This window comes from Engraulis encrasicolus, chromosome 3, assembly GCF_034702125.1.
Source record: "Engraulis encrasicolus isolate BLACKSEA-1 chromosome 3, IST_EnEncr_1.0, whole genome shotgun sequence".
Classification (NCBI taxonomy): Eukaryota; Metazoa; Chordata; class Actinopteri; order Clupeiformes; family Engraulidae; genus Engraulis; species Engraulis encrasicolus.
In genome coordinates this window covers 30480153-30504336 of record NC_085859.1, presented here as the reverse complement: position 1 = coordinate 30504336, position 24184 = coordinate 30480153, and the positions used below count along the sequence as shown (strand labels likewise).

The window sequence follows — 24184 nt, the reverse complement described above, 5'->3', positions numbered from 1 at the left end:
CATACATACTGCAAGCGCGAGACATCCGCTTGACGTGTCCAGCGGTATCCGAAACGGTTAGAATAGCCTACATGAGAACAGATCATCAGAGGCAGAGTGCCGTCAATGTAGGCTATGCCTACTTTGTCCACCCGAGCTAATGACGGTGATATTGGTCACTGTTAGTACGTTGACTGCTCTTAGCTGAAAACTAAATGTTACATGAGTATTAGCAGTTCGCAAAAAAATTGCGTGCAAACAACCTCCAACACCCAGAAGTGAAACAGGGCTCATTCTATCAAAATTCAAAAAGTAACACGTTACTATCTTACTCTTGGTGTAATCATGGGTACTCGATGGATTGAAGCATATAGTTCCAAAAACTCTTCGACAGCTCCAGAAAGTTATGTGATTGTTTACACTTTGTTTTTAATAACTAGCCATTTGTTTGAATGTTTGAATCTGTATTCTGCACTCATCGACTGTCAGCAGTATTGCCAGATCTTGTACGGGAAATAAGCCTCTGGCGTCCTAAAAGCATATTGGCATCCATGTAAATTGCCATTACATTAGCTGCTCAACAGATAAGGACGATCACATTTTTCGAGCCTTTGCATGGCCATATATGCACATAAAACATGTTTAGAGTGGGACTGGATGCTGCTGCATGCGGATAGAACGTGAACGCTGACTGTGCTGTGTGAAAGGGAACAACTAAACAGCCTGTAAACCTCTCGGACTTGCGATGCTCCCAAACATGTCAAGCGAATGCGAATGTTTTGTGTGTATCCACTGTGAGGCATCTGAATGCTTGCAGGACAGAAGAAATGCCATGCTGATGTGACTGAGTGGCGCAGTAGACCTCTAAACCTCCCTAGAGACATACTGCCTTCGGAGTGTTTATTTTTCCCCATACTGCCCTTTCATATGGCCTTAGATTTTTTTGTGTGCTTAAAAGGGGCTAGAAAAGATTGTGTTATTTTTTCAAATGTGCAGATGGGCTGAATCGCAGGCACTTAACACAAAATAGTTGTTATTGTGTAATTTCTAAGAGGAATTAACTACCTTAATTATCTCCCTATTGAGTCTCACAATGGCCCCTTACAATGCCTTGCATTTGCACTGTTTGAGATGAAAAGGAGGATGAAAAGTGTTTTTCCATAGAAAAAGAAAAATCCATCTCTTTGGTTTTACTGTCTGTGTTATCGTTGAAGACCTCTACAGATTTTGGAGTAGATGTGTTTTTGAAAGCGCACACTGTGCAAAGTGTAAATGCCTGTTCTCATCTGTGCTACTGATGGAACAAAAGGTGCACCGTCCGCATGTTTTTGTGCATGTGTCCCGTGTGCTTGTGCGCATGTTTGCTCAATTATTATACCCATTTAACATGACACAAAATGTGGCAGAAGAGAAAGGGGGGTGGTCAATTCGATTTGCAGTGGACAAAATTGGATTTGATGGTAAGCTGTTATGACTTTCATGGGTTTTTCCTCTGCAGATCTCCGTGGCTTAACCATATCAAACACTTTACGGAAAAGACTTGATGGGCTTGAATGTTATGCTCACATGAATCGGAAATGAAGGGAACAGTTGTTTTATTCATCACTGATATTTTATCCATGGCGATGTGAGGACTATAGTGTCTTCCCCAGTGGATTTAGCATACATTACATTACACTTAGCTGACGCTTTCATTTATTCAAAACGACTTACAACTATTCTTTTTCAGGGTATTGGTTACAGTCCCTGGAGCAATGTGGGGTTAGGTGCCTTGCTCAAGGGCACTTCAGCCATGGATGGAGATGTAGGGAGAGGTCAGGGGGATTCGAACCATCAACCACTAGATTGAAACACCAACTGTTTAACCACTAGGCCACGGCTGCCCTCCACTAGGCCACAGCTGCCCTGCAGAGGCAATGCATCTCCAGCTGATGTCCCATATTACCTTCTAAATGACGTAACACAGTTGTTGACAGCGGTGTAATGAACTTCTATTGCTAAAGGTCAGACAACAAAAGCTGTTTTGCAGTATTTTGCACTTGGGCTGAGAATTTCTGCACCTATGCTGTGACATAATGTGCGTCTTGAGATGGGATGAGGCACGTCTGGAGGCTCGGATGGTGCAGTCAAGCAGCGCAACCCCTGGCACTTCCTGCAAACGGGTGGTTGATGTGACGCCCTGTTTTTACGTAACATTGGCTAAAAACCCACAAAACTGTTATTTTTCCCCTGCTCCGATGGTGCAGTCAGGCAGCGCAACCCCTGGCACTTCCTGCAAACACATTTCGTTTATCCGCAATTTGCTTCGATTTATGTTGATCCAGGGAACACTGTCATCTTCTGGGTGTATTCTTCTTTGAAACTGTCATGTTTTCTTAACACAGACACAGACACACATGTGCACACGCATGCTCATGCACACACGCACACACACAGACAGACACACACACACACACACACACACACACACATGCACACACAGGGACTCAAAATGATCTTCTTAACGACTTAACCTTGTTGTGTTCTTCGCTTAACAACTGCAATTGTGATCTCACTTGTTGGGTCACTGGGTGCACCAAAAAGTTTGATTGCTGGAAACATTTCATTTGAGAGTTCACAAGCTCAAGCTCCTCATTATGGAGAGGAACGGTGACTTCTGCCCTATTCTGCTCAGGCTGCCGGCTTTTAGTGGTTCAATACAGTAGTGGTTCACAACATGGGGTTCGGAACCCCCCCAAGGGGGTTGCCAAACATCCACAGCCCTATGGATTTTAACGGATGGAATAATTTTTATGTAATTAATATGTTAAATAATTCAAAAGTCATTTAATTCATACTACATAAGTGCTACTGTTTCCTGCCTGAAAAGAGTAGCTGTGTAAACCTGCTTCACATCAGAAGAGAACTTTTTGGGGTCAAAATGACAAAGTGTAATTGTTCATGAGGCCCAATACTTCTTAGTGCTCCTGCTCTGCTCTCTTCTGTCTGTTGGATTCATATATTTTTCCATATGCAATGTCTGATGGTGATGTTGGCTCCAATCTGAGAGTTCACAAGCTCAAGTTGCTCTTGAAAAAACAACTCTTGAAATGATTGCGTCTTGTTCTGTTCTCACTGCTGCCTGCCTGTGTCGTTTTCCCTCCTGCAGCATCGGGTGGCAATGGCGGCTCGGACGGCCAGAGCACGCGGCCCCACTTCCTGATGGAGCCAGAGGATGCCTACATCGTCAAGAGCAACCCGGTGAGGCTCCAGTGCCGTGCCGCGCCCGCCTTGCAGATCTTCTTCAAGTGCAACGGGGATTGGGTGCACCAGAGCCAGCACGCCTCCCAGGAGCACCTGGACGAGAGCACAGGTGAGAGCAGACACTCCTGACAGTTAGACGAGACACTCCTGAGAGTTAGACGAGACACACACACACACAACCACACACACAACCACACACACACACACACACACACACACACACACACACACACACACACACACACACACACACACACACACACACACACACACACACACACACACACGGATGTCTTATCCAACACCTTGTCTAAAATGCACTCTGATTTGGCAGCATTGGAAACGGCGCTTTCCTGTATTCAAGAGGACCCCTCGGTTGGAAAAGGTGCTCAAGTGCTTGGGGAAGTTCATTATTTTCTGATTGCTGTGCTGTGAAATAGTTTTCTGACTGATAGTGTGGAAATGAAAACTCTCAACTTTTATTATATCGCTGCTGTGCGTGGAAAACTCTGTGTGTGTGTGTGTGTGTGTGTGTGTGTGTGTGTGTGTGTGTGTGTGTGTGTGTGTGTGTGTGTGTGTGTGTGTGTGTGTGTGTGTGTGTGTGTGTGTGTGTGTGTGTGTGTGAGTGAGAGAGAGAGAGAGAGAGTGTGTCTGTGCCTAGCCTCTCACTATTCATTTTTTTTCACCTCCCCAATTATGAATTTGCTCGTTTTCTTTGCCAGTTACTTTTAAAGGCAGTGCAGCTGGTGAGCAATTGTGTTGTCAAGGTTTTTTCTGTTGTTTACCAACAGTCTTGTAATCCCCACCATCAACCAGAAAAGAAATGATTTTGAGAAAGCAGATCTCGCTTCGCTGCACTGCTCTGCTCCGTTTTCAGCCGCTCTCATTAGACAGTGTCAAGGATGAGGGAACAAAAAACCAAAACAAAAAAAACACATTTTTGGCCAGACATGAACCGTATATTTGAAATGACTCCCTGGCTCCTTGTTCACGGAGCTAACAACATGGGTGAGGTTTTTCAACAGCTTATAATTAGTAGCAGGTTCTTAAAAGATTGCCTCCTTGTCACAAATTGTAAAATAAAACAACACAGGAGGAAGAAACAAACAGACAGTGATGCAAGGTAGGGGAGAAGTAGAAACGGAGTGAATTAAGATGAAAGGGGCACAAAAAAAGAACAGTAACAGAGAGAGCAGATAAGATATACTTAAATAATCTCTGATAGTAACGCCATGGTGAAATTCAGCCGTCACATTGAGGGGTTTGGCCTGGTAATGAAGTACTCTGAACTTCAAAGCTGTTGAGTGCATTGTCATCTGACGTGGAAAATAACGGCACATAATTATGTAGCATTTTGAATTCCCAACTCACATTTCAGTCACATTACAATCTCTCTGCCTCACTTCAATGCTCTCCCCCCTTTGAAGAGTACCATCACAAATATGTGATTAGAATTTTACTAGAGTTTTGGGTTCTCATTTTGATGTCACAAGGACAAGGTCCTAGCATCTCTTTAAAAGGGTATGTCCGTCCGTCCGTCCGTCCTTTAGTCTGTCCGTCTGAAATGCTTTCTTTAAATCGGCCAAAACACGATCTTTGCCCGCATTTTTATATTTGTGCTTTTGAACGCATCTTTGCCCGCCTGCCGGACTTGTTAACACAAAGTTCTATGGGAGCTGTAGAGTGTTCAAGTGAAATTCTACAAGAACTGGAAAAAAGTCCTTACTCCTCAAAGGGTTAAACTCGTCCAAGAAGCAGCTAATGAATGTAGGACATAATCAAAGAAACTCGATACAGAAGAACAATTTCTCGGGGGGAAATGCATTGGCCACGGTGTAGTGCCGGGGCGTTGACTGAGGACACGAGTGGATGGAAAATTAACTCCCTTAAGCATGGTCATTGGTCAGTGGGTGCGATGGATACAATTTCCGTACTCCCTTGCGCATGGTCAGTGGGGGCGACACCATGATGGATAATTTGTGGCCAAATTAACTGCAGCTGTTGGTCAGCAGTAAGCTTAATTGCTTAATTAAGGACAGCTGACAAACATTCACACTGTCCTATGACCTGTTCCACACTCAGACCCTCGCGGAAGTGGTATTGCATGCTTCCCTGATGCTTCCAATACTGACCGTAGAAGAAGAATACAATTTCCGTACTCCCATCATTTCGTACTACGCTGTTATGACGCGAGTAAGCCCTCCTATCTATCTATCTCTCCTTGCACATACTGTAGTGTGAAGGGAGGTCTACTGATAATGGGAACAGTTAACCTCTGTTAGTTTTGATTAGTTGTTTTCAGTTTTTCTGTCCACCTCTGTATCTTTTATTATGCAGGAGCGAAATAATAGGAAGTAGTGTGGCACTTTGATACCAAAAACAGACAATCACACAGGCTGTGAGGACCAGGCCATTATGCCCCTAAGAGCCACACACTGGCTGATTGCAGCTCGCTATGCCCAATTAACATTTATGCTGATTGCAACAGTATTGCACCTTTCTGCCTCAGAAATGGTGTGCTTAGCTTTGGTCAGCCAGCATATCGGCCAGGCTGTTTTTTGCTTTTTTTCCACAGTGGGACCTCTCCCTGCTGTTGTGCTGCTAAGATGATGGAAATCTCTTAGGCATAATTAAGAGCACATTCGAGTGTTCTCACCTTGCCAGCTGCACAACTGTTTAAAAAAAAAAAAAAAAAAAAAACATATCTGCATCACATTCATAACCACAGATAAATCTATACTCTATTCCTTGGCCTGGGAATGGATGGGCGAATTGTATATTGGGGCAGGCTAATTGTGTTAGGGATCTATGAAGAATTGGATTGTATTGATTAGGACATTGGCCCTCCATTCCACACCGAGCAGCTGATAGCATCTCTTACTTACTGGCCAAGCAGATGAATCACAAACCACAGATACAGTAAGTTCTGCAATGCCCTTGAGTTTGCCAACAGACCAAGTGTAGCAGTCTATTCAGAGGGCTCTCAGCAGAACCCCCTGTGTCTTACTTTTTATGTAAGTAACCCTCACATTTTGTCCAACACACAGAATTGTGTCTTAATTACTTGGATAGTTCATTAACACCCCTGTGGATGTTTTCAGTAATTTACTTTACGTTAAGTCTTTGTTTGCAAATGATTGAGTCTTAAAAGCCGTTTTAGATGTGTTAGCATGCTCAAGTACCTCTGATGCTTTTGAAAACAGAACAGTGTTTACAGAGGCGTACAAAATCTGACATCATTTTGGGATTTTATTGGGCTCCCTGTAGGTCCACTGGTCACAGAAAAAAGCTGCAACGTCCCACAATTGAACACCAGGTTTCCAATCCATTATGATCATTGGTGACTATGAAACAAGGTCTTATTTTGGACAATGCCATTACCGTAAATTTAGAGTGCTGGTGATTCTCTCTTTTGTTAATTTTCAAAGTAATTATAGACACTGCCTGGTGGTTGTGAAGGCTTGAAGTGTTTATCATCAGTGTTTATTTTGTAAACGTACTGGGCCAAATGGTAGGCTAACATAAAACAAAAGAGGCTGCATCTGGCATATACTGGTTCAGACGAGATTTGGCATCAAGAATGTTTAGCCGAGTCCAGTACATACCATAGCCAATCTGTAAGTGGGCATTTCAAACTGTATGGGGATATGAATTACGCTGGTCAACAGAAAGGAAAATGTAGGTGTAGACTACTTAAATCATCTGAAATACCTGTTCTAATGTGCTAACGAATGGTAATACAATCCTTTGCCTTGTACCATTGACATACCTTTTCAATAAGACACTGTAGCCTGTGAGAGTTGTATGTACTGCCTGTTATTATCTTACCTGAAATCCTCTTCCCCAAGTGCTTCTCTGATAAATACAATTTGCCACATTATGGAGGGATTCAATTAAAATGAACAAGGGGCCTTTATCTACACTAGTACCTCAGTGTTAAGAACATCTTACAGCTTTGGATGAAAACGATCTGTCTGTAACTGTAGGTGCAAAAAGTAATTGAAAAACATGTAAGACACAAATCTCGAGATATCACAAAGGCCACACCAAGTCATGTGTATAATCTTTGTTTTTATAGGGGCCTGTCTGCAGCAGCAATTTTAGCGATAACAAAAATACCATGTCATCTCAATTTGGGGTGTGTGCATTGACCAGTTCCACATAGTTTGTAGCACTATGCCCACCTGCCCTAATAGCATCTCTCTGTCTGGGAGCCCCAGCCGCCAAGGTCATAAACCAAAAAGCGTTAAAAAGCATATGAGTTGGGTAGCTGTGGCTCTGGGGCTGTGACGTTCAATCTTAAGCTTTTTACAACTAGCAAACTGAGCTTTTTCATTTTCTTTTTCTTTTTGCTAAACTTTGGGCAAAAGTAGGCCCTGCTGTATATATCTCACTGTTACAGCTACTATGTGTTCGAGGCACACAGATAGTGATGCTGTTTTGTCCATTTTTTGATATCAGGGATTTTGATGTCCTCGTCATCCAGAAGTCTGAATGATTCAAGTACGTGAATTCCCTCAGGGTGTAGTTGTGTAGGATCAAAGAGAGGAGGAAAGAATATGATGGATGCAAAGTGCACTTAAAGCAGGCACTTCTTTTAAGAGCCGCGGGGGCATGGTGCAGGATGTGCAATCGCTAAGCATACACAGCAGACTAAGTGGAAATAAGACAAAGTGAAAGTGAATGCGAAACGCGTTGTTCACCTAAATAAAAAATAGCAAAACTAAGTCCACTAGTGTGCGGTGATCCTTCTTCTTTACTATAGAAATAAGACACTTGACCTCTGTCCACATTTTTCCAGACTTCAAAAGATGTATTATGAAAACACCACTTAGCCCCATGTACCTGTGATTACTGCATGAGCTTAATTATTTGCATAGGCTAAAGCCTAACAAGCACAATAACAATATGAAGATAAAAAAACAGGGGTCAAGTGTAGCAGTGGAGACCTGAATTGCACACTGAAGGTAATTTATGACATTGAGCTGATGAGAGACCCTTTCCTCAAAAGAGCCTGTGTGTGGGGAAAATAAGAGCTCAACCACACCTGGAAGGATGATGTCCACTGGGTGAGTGGCCCACTAATAGAGGTGATAGCAAGCCGCTTAGTGCACAGTGACGTGCAGTGAGGGGTATGGTAGGGTAGGCAGTAAATATAGAAAATAAATATTTTTAGATGCGTCCCACGCATCTCTATAAGAGGCTTTGGTGTCCGTCCGTCCGTCCGTCCGTCCGTCCTTCCGTCCGTCCGTCCGCCCTCCCGTGATGGGTTTCTGAATTGTGATTCCCTCTTGTGATTCCCTCTTGTGTCCACAAGGTGGCAGTCGCTCAGTTTTGGCCTGGAGCTCATGCGTGCAAACCAAAAGCTCTTTGCCAGTGAGAAAAACATGGCGGCACTTCCTGTTGATTTTCACATGAAAGTTTTGCTTAATTTAAAGTCCCTAAGCGACTATAAATGTTGTGGCTTCCATATATTGATGTAAAAGTGCCCCACAAAGTAATGAAGCACAACAAAGTTACTCCACATTACCATTTGACCACTCGTTTTTCTATGCTAACAGGGTAGCCAATGTAGCATTGTAAATGATCCAGGGAGAAAGGGGGAAATGTTGTGATTTCAGTCCGCCTGAGGCAACGATTTTCGTGGGGAAGATGACCTGCATCTCGGTGGCATTGAACCACGCCCCCGTGCCTTATTTGGCTCGCTCAGCACGTGCGTCCTCAGTCCAATCGCAATGCTTTATTTTCCCCAGACGTTTAATCGCATTTAAGTGAAAGTGCCATGTATACACATTGCAAAATAACTCTTAATCCGATCTATTTAAATCGCATTTATTAAATCGGACTTAAAAACATCATGTACACGTAGCCAATGTCTCATTGATTAGTTTATGGAACTTACGGTTTGTCTGTTACGGTCCACGAAGACAATATCCACGTGAAAACGCAAACGCCTGCAAACCACTGTTTTGACAGAAATACAGTTCACCTGTCGCCTACTCTGTTTTCTTCCCAAAGCGGCATTTAAAAGTATTCCATGAAATCCAACATCAACGTCACTTCAAATAGGTGACAGCATCATGCACACACATGAAATAACACTTCAGTGAGGGGGGGGACATCACTGCTCTCATATTAAAGTGAAAAGAGAATTTCACATTTTAGTTTATTTAATGTAGGCCTATGCAAAATTGCAAATAGCCTATTCATTGAAATGTTTCATTGTAATTCATTGTAATGTTTGCCTGTTTTTTATGTTTGTAATTATTTATTTTTTTTAAATAAAAAATCGTGATTAAAAAAAAAAATAGCCTAACAAAAATAGAGATTTTATGTTAAAAAAAAATGTGATATGGGATGGACCGATGGCCCCCCTAAGCTAAATTCGCCTTAGGTCCCCACATTGCTAAATGTAGTGTAAGGGATTATTTTGAAAAGACAGTAACATGTAATCAGCAATGCATTACAGTTTTTCAGTAAATTGCCCAACACTGTTGAAATCCTATGGTACTTTTTCAAATCCAGGCTTATACAGTACATGGTAGGCTTATTGATAAATTGCCTTGACAGGTTATGAGGAGGCCAAGGGGGCGTTTGGGCAAAAAAGGTTCAGAACGGGCATAGACGGACGCATCTGTTGTCCGCCTGTCGGACTTGTTTGTGTATTTTTTAGCGCGGGGTCTGGGGGTCCTCCCCCAGAAAAAAATGTATTTCTTAGATGCAATTTCCTGCATTTTAACCAAATCTGGAGAGTCACTATCAGCTAAAAACCTTTATAAAAGACTAAAAACTTTGAACAAATAGTATGGCTTGGATCGGCAACTAGGCCTATTCACCTAGTATGCTGATAAGGTCTTTAATGTGCAACAAATTAGTAGGCCTATGTTTCTCTAAATACTGTAAATATAAAGTAGGCTATAAGATAAAATGCCATCAGTGCTTAGCCACCACAGCTCTAATAACTAAATAAGTAAATAGGCTAAACTATTAGACATTTGGACATTGTCTGTAGACCTTACATCTGAAACAATAAGTGAAAATGCATAATTTCAATTTGTTGAAAAGGCCAGCTAGACTTTTTTGTTTGTTTTTTTTGTCAAATTGCCAAATTGGTAGCTCAAGGACCCATAGCCTACTCTGTACACATTTAAGGACCTGTAGGCCTACATTTTACAATAATTTAGAAAGCTACAACATCACAGCATTTTGGGGGGAAAGCTTTAACTTTTGGCTTTAGCAGTTGACTTTGCTCCTCTTCTGTTTATTTTGTTGCAAATGCCAGGGTGTTTCACATGGAGGATGCAGGGTGGCAGTGTAGCCTACTTTGTTAAGAAGATAAAATGTCTAGTTCACCAACTGTGAATCACACCATAGCATGTGAGGGGAAACGAACATTTAGCAATAAACCAACCTAGGTAACAGCTCCTGCTTCGTTGACGCATTTTGTGCTGCTAATCAAACACTCGCAGACGAGAAGGAAAGTTGGCAAGGGGGCGGGTTGCTTGCGAACTCAACAAACATGAGCGGCGGTGCATTCAGACAGTAAATACTGGTAGGCCTACATCGAGTAAACCAACGAAAACACTTCTGAGACTCATTCTTGTGCGTGATTGTATTCTCAAACACTTCAGCAACGGTTGTGCAAGGTGTTTCAAATCAAGTCAATTTCTGAGTGCGGTGAGCACCCATGCCAGTCACTCGAGCCCAACGTTGATCTCGTACACAGCGCACTTCAAAAGAACACAGCTGCACGTCAACTTGCTAACAGGCTCCACACACCTCACGCATCGTCTGTCATCATCATAATAAATCAGGAAAATGAAGTCATGTCGTACGCTCAAAAAACAATCTCGCGTCCATAATAACACACACAGTCTATTCGTGTCCACAGCACAACCAATCTTCAATGTCAACACCTCCCTGACCCATCAACAAAAGGCACCACGACAAACTTGAGCATGTTCATGTTAAAATTTGGCTACCCACAGCTTAATAATTAGATGAATCTTACCTTAAAGCAGAATCACGAGTATGTTTTCCATGCAAGTTAGTTCCATTAAAAGCCCGGGGTGGTTGACATGATGAAGATATTTTGTCCCAGTGTGTTCAAACTACTTGAAGCTGCTACCCATCTGATGTTGAATATTTCCACAATGCAGCGATTGCAAACGGCTCAGCTATTGCCTGTCATCTGAACCATCTTTCTTGCTACTTCTCGGATTTTTTTGTAATAAAGGCAAAACGCCAAAGACTGCCATGTTTTCTGTACGGCTAGAGTTTGAACAAGCCGTAGCTTGCTAGCTGTTGTTGCTATCATAATTTAAGCACGAAGGCTTCCTGAATTGGAACAATTTTTCATGTTGGTAGCTGTGATTGGCTTAAGTATTCCCGCCATCGCGAAAAGCTCTGCTTTTGCTCTCCATTGACAGTCTCTGTGATAGATAATACGCATGCGCCAACTTCTACATTGACAGCGTTGAGGGCAAGATAGGCAGAGTCAAAGCGTGCCTACCCTGGCTCTGCCTGGCATTCGAAAGCTGAGCCTTCACCTACCAGCCAAGGCTGCGCGACGCGTTCCCATGGCAACCTGTCCAAGCCTGAGCGCTTTGCTTCGTGCGACAACTTGGGGTTTTAATCGGTCTCCGGTTATTTTATTGTAGCCTACTTTTAACAGCTAATTTATAAATTAATGTTTTTGTTATGCATGTGAACTCTCAAGAATAGTTTTTAAAACATGTGTTAGTTTTTTATTTTTAAGAAATTTATCCTAGGGTAGGCAGTGCCTACCCTGCCTACCCTGAGCGCACGTCTCTGGTGCAGCAAATACCTCAAACAATCTTTCACTTGGTGATACAAGCATCAAATTTGGTTCAGAGGTGCTCCAGACCCTACCCTTTTAGAAAAGGTCGCTATCCAGGTGAAAAAACAAAATGGCGGCCATTTTCCAAGATGGCCGCCAATTGAACTGCTTTTAAATGGCTTTTATGTATATTTTGATTGACTGATCATATTTTGAATATTTATGTATGTATCACTCAAAATAATGGAAAAAAAGGAGGCGCACACAAGACTTGTGTGAAAAAGTGTATTGAAGCCGAAAATATACAACAGAAGTCTAAGGATTAACTGGAGAGACAGACGTTTCGGAGCTAGTCCATTTTCAATGTCTCCTGTAGCCTCCTTTTTTCCATTATTTTGAGAGATTACTACTTTTTTGGGAGACCTTTGTTGGTCTTTTTGTCATTCGAATATTTATGTATGGAAATATATTATGTTGAACATGGCAAATTCAATTATACACTAAAAAAACGAAAATATTGAAAATTATAGTATTTTCATAATTACATGTAAATAAACTAACACTCACTGAATGATTCTAAATATTACAAAAACAGTATGCCTATAATGATTACATGTTTGTTGTTTGGGTTTGTTGTTTTGGTAGGAAAACTCTCTGATGCACATGTTGGATTAGCTCTTTTTAGTCCTCACATTTGCAGGAACATAACGTAAATGTACGTAAATGTGAACGTAAATGTGTACAGTTGAGGCTAAAGCAATAGCATTTGCATCTTCCTCGGCAGTCAGTCTTGCATCCACATTTTGTCAGTTGCTGGCAACTCTCCGCAATTGCAGGAAGCTTTGACCAGAGAACTTTCCAGGTCTCACCATCTTTTTGCCACCCCCATTTGGCAGGGCTTTCAATTTGCATTTTGCAAGGGTTAAGTTTATACAATACCCTTACAGAGATATAAAGTGCAAGACTGGGCAACAGCAGGCATACATAGAACATGTATTAAGAAGAGGTATTGTTGTACATATTCAGTTATGTCCTATTGTGACGATTCTGACATGGTGATAGTAGCATTGTGAAATAATAATAGGCCTAAATATAAAGTAAGCAATTGTAATGTGCAATATTTACAACTAGTTGGTATCCAGTACAGTCATTAAGTAACAGGCATGAAGCAGCAGCAATATGTGTGTGCATGTTTGTGTGTGCTTTTGAGTTAGTTCAGTGTGTGTGTGTGTTAACCAGGTTAACCAGGCCATGGAAACAAAGTTTGCCCTGTATGGAAACCCTAATCGTAATAGTCCTGGTCAGACCAGAATCGCGGTATGTGATCTGAAGTCTATGAAAATCAGGCAACTTCTGCCCTACACCCAGCCCGATCGTTCATCCAGTGTCATTTAAGTCCCGTGCGATCTGTACACCATCCGGGTAACTGAAGCCCCGTTACCCTTGGCTCGGGTCTCCCGCGCTGGCACATCCTGTCAATTCAGGTGCGGCTATCTAACTAAATTTCTAACTACACTAACTACATTTCTAGTTAAGCTATATAGAGGGTCTTATTAGATAGCATATGGGAGACTATAAATACTAACAACTAAAGTGAGTATACTACTAAAAGAGTTAGTAAACTACAACTACAGCTATTGTACCACAAGCCGACACTGATCCCCATGCTGAGTCTCACAGCAGTGATGTCACCAGTGTGCCCTGGTTGTGCTATAACATCACTCTAATACAGAATGTAAACAAAATTGTTTTTACGACATTGTATTCCAACAGTGATGGCAAGGTTAGTATGTATTAATGAATACCTGCTATCGGACAGCTGTATGTCATAAATATGCATTTTCAGTCATGTAAGGCCTGCCATTTTGAAAAGTGGTGGCCATTTTGTGATGAAATATTGATACTATTAAGTTGTCCTGGTCAGAATTCATACATTTTAATATTTCCATCACTCATATATCTTGATTACTTGGCATTCTAAGACAAAAACAGCTTTTTTCACCTTTAATATGGCGGCCATCTTGACCTTTCTGGGAGAGTAGGCCCTGGAGAACCTGTGTACCTGATTTGGTGCTTGTATCACCAAGTGAAAGATTCTTATGGAATATTGACTTAACAAGCCTCACTAGCTAATTTATCTCATACTCTGCTGTTCTTCTCGTGCCATAAACATACTGCACCTGCTAAACTTGCATACTGAACATACTCTACATACATACTACATCTTCACGCAACTTCAAAATAACCTGAGAGAAACGTGGATTTAAAAGATTTATTTGTTGCTCACGTGAACCAACTGAAGATGCTAGTACAATCAACTTTTCACACCAGTGTCAAATATAAGATTTTCACCATTCTTATTGCAATATCTGAGAGTCTGTTACTTCTCATTTTGAGAGGTCTGGTTTTACTAATCCAAAACAGATGCCTAACGGCTTCGCCAAGATAGCCGCTGTGGAAAAGGTCTTCTCTTAGAATGCTACGGTTGTGCTCAGAGAATACAATTGGCCTATACGCAAAAGCATTTCAAATATTCACTCATAAGTATTACAATAAAAAAATTTGCACATCCAGTGACTGGTTTTGGGTGCAGGTTCAAAAAAGTAAATCCATACCTGTAAGCAATGAAGAAAACCGCACACCGATGAACTCCCATTTAAGCCATTTTTGAATGCCTTAAATGGGAGTTCATCGATGTGTGGTTTTCTTCATTACTTAAATATTCATTCATATACACCTGCATAAGGTGTCTTCTTCGCCTCAGTCCCACATGGAGCAGTATTTGTCTTTTTTGACAATTTTCAAAGAAACAAAAGATAGGAAGAATAACATTTCTCGTAGGCGTCTCTAACAAAGAGGTAAACAACAGAAGAGGATATCTGGCTGTGACAACGGCAATTAACAGGCATATACTGTAGCTTTGTAGGGGGGGGGGGCAGCTTGATCCCAGTTTTCTGGCGCTCACTGTCAACTGTTTCATACAGCACGCTGCTTGGTTTCTTAAAGCCACCGAGAGAGAGAAAATATGTCGAAAAATTCTGTATCTTCTCATACACACACACACACACACACACACACACACACACACACACACACACACACACACACACACACACACACACACACACACACACACACACACACACACACACACACACACACTGTATATATAAGTGGTAATATTTTTCAGGGTCTCAGAGGCTAGATGATCAATTATGCAGTATGTGGATCTCGCGTCCTCCCAATTAGCGGCCCATATTGCTACCCAGCACGATCACAGATCTTGCTTCAGAGCACAGAGCAATGGGTGTCATTCGAGATACGCAGATTACACTACACTGATTTACTGTACTGTATTGCATTAACCCTCAGCCTTTATATGCTCTCCATTTCCATACGCTGAGACCTATCCTAATTCTCAGTGTACACTCTAAATTCTGCAGTGTTTAAAACTGCCCTGTGGGAGTTGAATTCAACACTCACAGTTTTAGAGCTACTCCTCAAGTGTTGAATTAACATTTGCTGTGCATGCTTGGGCACACTAGAGATCCCCATGAGGTGCTCCTCACATCGTCTGCTCCTGCTTCTTATACACAGACATGCAAACACACACTCACACATGCAGGTACACACACATAGCCTACAGCAACACACACACACCCATATAGAGTTAGAGTTAGAGGTAGAGTAACATTTCATTAACATTAATCCCAAAGGAAATGTAGGTGTCTAGTAGCATACATACAAAAAAATAGATTTATTTCATTATCATTTATGCAGTCCAGTCACCTATAACAAGCTTTTTCAGTGTGTTCTTCTGAGTTATTGAGTTAAATAGCTGAATGGCCCTGGGGACAAAGGACTTACACAGCCTGTCAGTCTGGCAGGGAATGGTGAGGAGTCTGTGGCTGAATAGTCTTTGATGGTTGGCAAAGACTGAGTGCAAGGGGTGATGGTCATTGTCCATTGTAAAGTCCAATCTGCCCAATGTCCTCTTTTCAGCTGTGTTCTGTCCTTTCTTGTACAGGTAGACTGCATGTGAATTAACTGATCAGTTTACTATCCAGATGTACCCCCAGGTATTTGTAGGTGCAGACTGTCTCCACTGTCTCCCCTTCAATAGAGACAGGCACAAGGGGTGTGGTTGTTCGCCGAAAATCAACCACCATTTCCTTTGTTTTGGTGGTGTTCAGCTGCAACTGATTGGTCCTACACCATCTAACAAAGTTCCACCAGTTCCCTGTACTCCTCCTCCTGCCCATCTTTAATACATCCAACAATGGTAGTGTCATCTGAGAATTTCTGCATGTGGCAGGTCACAGAATTGTAACTAAAGTCAGTGGTGAACAAGGTGAACAAAACCGGGGAGAGCACCGTTCCTTGTGGAGCTCCAGTGCTACTGATCACAGTCTCTGATGTTAAGTTACCCAGTCTGACGAACTGGGGCCTTTCTGTGAGATAGTCAGTAATCCAGGTAACAAGCCCTGTTCCCACTCCCATTTGCAGTAGTTTGTCTCTTAACAGAAGTGACTGAATAGTGCTAAAGGCACTGGAAAAATCAAAGAACATAATCCTCACCACACTGCCTCCTTTGTCGAGGTGAGAGTGTACCCTATGTAGAAGATACAAGAGAGCATCCTCTACTCCCACACTGTCCTGATAGGCAAACTGGATGGGATCCAGTGTATGATATACCTGTGGCTTGAGATGGTTAATCAGCAGCACACGTTCTCATGATGGTTTTCGTGAGGTGAGAGCAACAGGTCTGTATCATTTCGTTCTTGGATGTGGCTTTTTAGCATGATGTCTTCCACAGTGACGGGACCTAACCAAGCTGTAGGCTCTTATTGAATAGGGTTTGAAGAGGCTCAGCTAACTCCACTGCACAGGTCTTCAGCAGTCTAGCACAGACGCCATTTGGGCCTTCTCCCTTGGGTTTGAGTCTGCACAGGGCTCCTCTCACCTGATCAGCAGTGACCCTGGGGGTTGAGTGTGGGGGGGTTAAGAGATGAAGCAGTGGATGTGGTTGGTAATACACTGTGTGCAGAATTATTAGGCAAACAAGTTTTTTGACAATATCGTCCATTTTATGCATATTGTCCGCCACCACCCTTTATGGACATGGACACCTATTGGATTTAAGCATTCCAGGTCATGCATATTGGTATAATAAGAGACAGTGTGATCGAAGGAGCCCAATACCCTATATCAGGGCAAAATTAGTGTGCATAATTATTAGGCAACTTCGTTTTTCTCTGGGAAAATGAGCCACAAAAGAGATCTAACAAACTTTGTAAAGACTATAAACAATTTTGAAGTCTTCTAGAGGGGTGTGGCTGTCTTGAAATATTGGTCACATCCATCTAATGCACCGTTACAAGCCATCAGTGTCACATGACATGTGCTCACAAAGTAACTGCCAGATTGAGAAGAATTGAAGATGAAACTACCACAAAACTATTACCCTGCAGTGCTGGTATATTCCAGAACTGAAACCTACATCAATTGTCCAGAAGAACATTGTATTCAGCACTCAGAGACATGGCCAAGGTAAGGCAGGCTGAAACCTGAAGACCACTCAACAAGTAACTTAAGTCAAGACTGGGTCAAGAAATGTCTTTAGACAGTTTTTTCAATAGTTTTATGAACTAGTGAAAGTGACCGTTAATGGACCAGGTTAATGAGCCTATGGCTAGATCAGTAATGTGCACACTCAGATCAGTTGCTGAGTTCCACTCAAATACCAGCAGATTACTGCATAAATACCATTGTCTTCGTAAAAGATGCAATTTTCTCCCTCTAAAAGATCCAGCCATGGGTTCATCCACCCTGTCTGTCAAGAGTCACTTTCCCAAGTCCATAAAACCTTTGAAAATTTTGTCCCCAGGTATTTTTGCCCCCGTTTTAACTTAATTAACTTGTTGAATGGTTGTCTGGTGTCATCCCTTCTTACCTTGGCCATGTCTCTGAGCGCTCAATACCCTGTTTTTCTGGACACTCTGTGTTGGTTTCTGTTCTGGAATATGATAGGACTGCAGGGTAATATTTTTTTTGTAGTTTCACGTTAAATTCTTCTTAATGTTTGGCAGTGACATTTCTTAAGAGACTGATGACTTTGTAACGGTGCATCTGATAGTTCTGTGCGAACGTGACCAACATCTTGCAAATTTCAAGACAGCCACATTCCTCTAAAACACTTCAAAATTGTTTATAGATATTTCAGAGTTTGCAAGACCTATTTTGTGGCCTATTTTCCCAGAAGAAAACAAAGTTGCCTAATAATTATGCACACCTGATATAAGGTGTTGGGCACCTTCGACCACACCCCCATCTTATTATACAAATATACATGACCTGGAATGCTTAAATCAAATAGGTTTTCATGTTCATATAGATTGCTGTTGGAAAACATGCATAAAAAAGACAAAATGGTCAAAAAACATGTTTGCCTAATAATTCTGCACACAGTGTATATACATCTCATATCACTGGTGAACCTTGAGAGAGAGAGAGAGAGAGAGAGACATTTGCGTGCCTGCCCATTTGTGTGTGTGCGCGTGCGTGTGCCTGCGTGTGTGTATGTGTGTGTGCATTTGCGCACCTGCTCGTTTGTGTGTGTGTGCGTGGTATGAATGGATGGGGTGTGGTGGCTTGTGCAGGTGGTGCTGGGGTTGGATGTGCGTGCGTGTGCAGTGTGAGGGCCTATAGGCTAGCAAAGCAAGGACACTGAATATTGAAAGGAAATTCATTACATCACTCTGGAGAGAGGTATGAAGAAGAGACCATTCATCATGCTTTGGTTTCTGCAGAAAGAAGCGTGACACAATGGAGGGAAATGGCTTTCTCCTGGCACTGTGTGCTGCCAGCCAGCCACCCCGTCTTCTCTTCTCCTCTCTCTCTTCTCTCCTGTGGGCACACATTGACTTATGCGCTTTTTATTTCTCTAATTGTCTGTCACTGATAAATTAAGGTCTGAAGTTTTCCCTTCTTCGGCATCTCTTCCTCCTCCTCCTCCTCCTCCTCCTCCTCCTCTTCTACTCTCTCTCTCTTTCTCTACTTTTTTCATTCACCCCTTCCTCCTCCTTTCCCCTGCTTCTTCCTCCACTTCCTCCTCCTCTCTTCTTCTTCTTCTTCTTCTTCTTCTTCTTCTTCCTCTTCTTCTTCTTCTTCTTCTTCTTCTTCTTCTTCTTCTTCTTCTTCTTCTTCCTCTTCTTCTTTGTTCTTTCGCTTGTGGCTGCCGCTCACAAAGAAGCCCACAGAGTTTTCTGTGCACTTCATTAAAACCTAATGCCCACTAAGCGGAGGGGGAATCCTTGATCATTAGAGTTGGAGTGGCAGTGAATGTTATCGTGGGGGAGCAGCATGCAGACAAAAAAACGGCAGCACGGCACACTACTCCGCAGCACACCGCAGCACGGCACGGCACAGCACAGCACACACCCTCTAACTCTCTCACTCTCTCATACACACACAACTGTAAGCACTCCTTGTCAGAGGCACACATACACACACAGACCCCCCCTCTCTCTCACACACACACACACATTCACTCACTCACTCACTCACTCACTCACTCACTCACTCACTCACTCACTCACTCACTCACTCACTCACTCACTCACTCACTCACTCACTCACTCACTCACTCACTCACTCACTCACTCACTCACACACACACACACACACACACACAAACACACACACACACACACACACACACACACACACACACACACACACACACACACACACACACACACACACACACACACACACACACACACACACACACACACACACTATTCTCTCTCTCTCTCACACACACACACACACACACACACACACACACACACACACACACACACACACACTATTCTCTCTCTCTCTCTCTCACACACACACACACACCGCTCTCCCTATACTCCCCACTCCCCTTCCCCGTTCATATAGATTACAAGCAAATGGAGAGTGGCAGGTTCAGGCGGTCTGTGTTCTCCGCGGGGAAGCAGAATTCCTGACCGCGGCAGATAAACAGCGTTTCCACACCCCATCTACTTGTCAGATGACAAGGGAGGTGCAGCACCAGCACCATCAACATGTTCACAGCTAGCCAACCAAACAACCAACAGACGCACACACATTTCAACACCCCTACAGTCATGCCACACACACACACATACATACTGACACCCACACACTGACATACACGTGCTGTGCGCACACACACAGACACATGCCCCACACCTTTTGACACCCCTACAGTCATGCCACACACACACATACATACTGACACTGACATACACGTGCTGTGTGCACACACACAGACACATGCCCCACACCTTTTGACACCCCTACACTCATCACACACACACACACACACACACACACACACACACACACACACACACACACACACACACACACACACACACACACACACACACACACACACACACACACACACACACACACACTCCACTCAAAAAAGTCAGGGTTACATTGTAGGGCCACTGACATAATGTACACATAGTGGACAGATGGCCACACAGCATTATCAGCCGATAGTGGATTTAGGCCATGATTGATTTAGCACATTGGCTGTTAGTAGCATATAGCCTAATCACAGTCCAAATGATTCACATTTCTAAAAACTAAAGCCGTTGAACTTTCAATTTCTGACCTACTGTACTTTGTGAGGTCGAAGGAAAAGGGGGGAGACTTCCGGTTGATGTCCACTACCAAGTGATTCTGAATTAGCTTCTTCAAGAAGGCGCAGTAGCAGCATGCTTATTTTATTCCCATCACTGCTTATAAGTCACATATACAGGTAATAATGCTTGTTGTATTGGTGAATAACATGTGATCTCCATCATTACCATTATACTTGTAAGTGTAATATGATTGTATTGCAAACAAGAGTAATACAAGATAAAATCACACTTGTGAAATATCACTGATTCTTGAGAAAGTGGCTAAAACAGGTTGTAATCTTGAAAGAAAAAACAAAGTGAATTACAAAATAATATGGTATATCCTCGTAGACAAAGGTCTTGGCTTTTCAGAAATGCACAAGGCCAATCTCCCCATTTTCCATTTTTTTCAGAAATCAGGTTTTTCTCCGATCATACCTTGTTTTTTGTCAACACGGTCAGACACAATTAAAAGCAATAAAAAGTGTATTGATTTGGTTGCATATGTATCTGGAGTTTTTAAGTGATTGTGTGTGTTTTTTGGTTCACACATACGCCTTTAAATGTTGAAAATTATCTTTCATTCTATTTTAATACTGCTTCATGTGTTCTAATTTAAAAATATGTGCTGTCAGACAATGCTTACTTAATGGCTAAATAGATCAAACAATTGTTTGTAATTTCAAAAATATTCGTGTAGGCTTAAATTTGCCATTACTTTGATAATTCAACAACTACAAAGGAAAATTTTGTAAGCACATTCATTTAAAATGTCCAAAACTCCTTCTTACGGTGGTGACTTAAGAACTGACGGTGGTGACAGTAATCTGAAGGTGGTGAAAGTGACCTAATTATTACCTACATTTAGCAAAATAAATAGCCCTCTCAAGTCAATGACATCTAGCATAAACACTTTATTTTTGTGTGTGCACAGTATGTTTGTGCATGTGTTTTTTCTTCATTTGTTAGATACTCTAGGACAGGCGTCACCAACGTGGTGCCCGCGGGCGCCAGGTAGCCCTCCAGGAGCTTCTGATGTGCCCACCAAGGATGTTAGTAAACAGTGATGGCTACAAGATTTTAGTCACAGTTAATGTTTTTCTTAGTTAAAATATGAGATTATTTCTTTATTACATATAAGCAAATTATCATTCAATCATAGTGTGATTTGGGAATTATGTCAAGACATCAGTCGAGGATTTTGAACAAACAAGTAGCCCTCAGTAGCTCTCGAGTAGCCCTTGGTAGCCCTCGAGTAGCCCTCAGTAGCCCTGAAACCCAGAAAGGTTGGGGACCCCTGCTCTAGGAAGTAGGCCTAGATTATTGAAAATGTGACATAAACAGGTTTTAAATTGTTCAAATCCAAAATACAGAGGTGTATTATCATAGATGAACGTGGCTGTGCAGTGAATGTATTGGCCAAGCTCCCCATGTTTTTCATTTTTCATAAAATGGGCTCTTTCTTGGTTTTGTCACCAGCGTCAGACAGAATTAGAAGTAAAAAAAATAAGTTTACTGTATTTAAGTGAATTACTTTTACAATTCAACATAATTGTAGATACTTATTGGAAGCATATTCTTAAAACTTGTCAAAAACATGTAAAACACATGCTTTTTTGTGAACTACATCAGATGTCACCACCGTCAGGTTTTGTGACAAAAAACCCTCCAAATGCACCTCAGTGGAGGCTGGAGTACAAGTTTGGGTCACAATTATTACTAACATGTCTGGTAATGTTTCATTAACCAGCACAATTTAGTAAAATATGGAACAAGATGATGAGCGGAACAAAATCTGACGGTGGTGACATCTGACGGTGTGAGACAAAAAAAACACTCTTTTACATATTGTGCATTTTTTGCTCACATTAGCCACTTCGTTTTCGCTCTGTTTCTTAGGGGCTTCATGACGCTTCTGAAAAAGTATATATAATTAACATTAATGTAACAATAATACTATTAAAACCCCCGACGGTGTTGACAGTTTATGGTTGGGACAGTACCAGTGTCCAAACAAATGATCAAATTGAGGAGAAATTAGTAAACTTACAGGAGCTTCAGTGATGGTGAAGTACTCAGTAGATCTAAAGGTTTGAAAAGGGGTCCTAAGTAATGACAATGACCTTGCGCATACCTGATTTTATTGTCTTTTTAAAAAAATCTGACGGTGGTGACTAATATGCTGGACACACTTTGAGCAATCAGAAAATAGTAGCAAATATTGCTTTACACGCACTATGTGCATATCTGCAGAACCACTTCAATATGGACTTTCACATCATGGTGATATTATTCAATAATATCAGTGATTTTTACATTTTAAGTCAATTGAAATGATGATGTCTGTCCTTGGGACAGCTGTTTTTACAGGGTGTGGGCAGGTTTATAGCCATGAAAAGTAATAAAATTACACGTAAATATTTCAAACGACTGTACATTTATGTAACAGACCCCTGTGTCTTTACCTGGATTCATTTTGTTCATGAAAATGTAGTTTATTTTCAACAGAATTGGCAGTTTATTGCAGAGACATGTTTTAGCCGCTTTCTCAAGAATCAGTGATATACAAGCACGCTTGCAGAAATGGAGACAGGATCCAGAGAGGAGAAGGAAATGTCGATGATGGAGAGAGAGAGAGGTGTATTTTTGGCCTTAGTGGTCGCTGGTGGTTGGTGGCTGGTGGCTGGTGGCTTTCATGACTCTCTTTGGCTGTAGCTTCCGTCATACAGCCCTGTCCATTAGCCTATACAGCCAGACCACAGCCACACGCCTGACAACTCAATCTGACTCCTCTATCAAAGGACACAGCTAGTCAAAACAAGGCAGCTTTTGACATCCGTCTTGGGCAACCTGTCACCGGGAGCTGAAATTTTGTGCATACCAGTCATCCAGTAAAAGCATTTCCCCCAATACCCTTCAAGGCTACAGCTGATGCGTGACATGACATGGGTCGGGGCCGGGAATCGTGGAGGTTCAAAAGTGTGCTGCAGCTGAGATAAATGAATTTTGCAAGCAATTTTGTATGCCGTGTCCAGTTCTCCTTGCTTACCTTCAATGGTCATTCATCCCCATTCTCCCCATACACCCACACTGCGGCATGGCAGAGCTTGCACACATGCACAAACACACAATAAACAAGCACACATGCACACATGCACAAACACACAATAAACAAGCACACATGCACACATGCACAGCGCACACACAAACACATGCATACTTTTTTTTTCATTGGGAATATATAACCAGTACATGTTTACTGTACTTCGATACTCAGAACAATGTTCCAGCAGCCTGTTAGAAAGTGTTTTTTCCCCTCGCCCTCATAATTCAGCTACACAGTGAGTGGTGGACAAGTGATGGTGGTCTGTTTGGAAACAGTCTAGCATGAAATGAGAGGAAGAAGGGAGAATGGGAGGAAGAAAAAGACAATCAGAGGCAATAGCAAGTCAGTTGAACATAATTTAATGGA

General features: G+C 42.1%; 1 pseudogene; it reads left to right on the top strand.

Moving 5' to 3' along the window:
- Window positions 1-324: 324 nt before the first annotated feature.
- Window positions 325-24184, top strand: part of LOC134444430 (netrin receptor UNC5D-like) — a 78312-nt pseudogene continuing 54452 nt past the window's right edge.